This window comes from Etheostoma spectabile, chromosome 1 (assembly GCF_008692095.1).
Source record: "Etheostoma spectabile isolate EspeVRDwgs_2016 chromosome 1, UIUC_Espe_1.0, whole genome shotgun sequence".
Lineage (NCBI taxonomy): Eukaryota > Metazoa > Chordata > Actinopteri > Perciformes > Percidae > Etheostoma > Etheostoma spectabile.
Window position 1 is genome coordinate 19,320,157 of NC_045733.1, and position 246 is coordinate 19,320,402.

The 246-nt window shown below is 27.2% G+C and overlaps 1 protein-coding gene across 1 annotated transcript in view; it reads left to right on the forward strand.

Annotated features, from left to right (window-relative positions):
* LOC116694203 (40S ribosomal protein S17) overlaps positions 1 to 246 on the forward strand; it is a 21,503-nt gene that overhangs the window by 16,162 nt on the left and 5,095 nt on the right. The gene's annotated exons all lie outside the window — the stretch shown is intronic.

Sequence of the window (246 nt, forward strand, 5' to 3'; positions counted from 1 at the left end):
AAACTGAGTCAGGCCCGTTTTCATATTGTAATGTAATGTTACTTTTTCTAACTTTCCTGTATAATAAATATAGGAAATGAAAAAAAATGAAATGATTTTGCTTAGTGATTTTTCATTTTTGATATTTCTTCTTTTAATCAGAACCAGAATCAGAATCAGAAATACTTTATTGATCCCCGGAGGGAAACTCTGTGTTACAGTTGCTCAGATATAAGAAATATAAATAAAGAAATAAAGAAATATAAG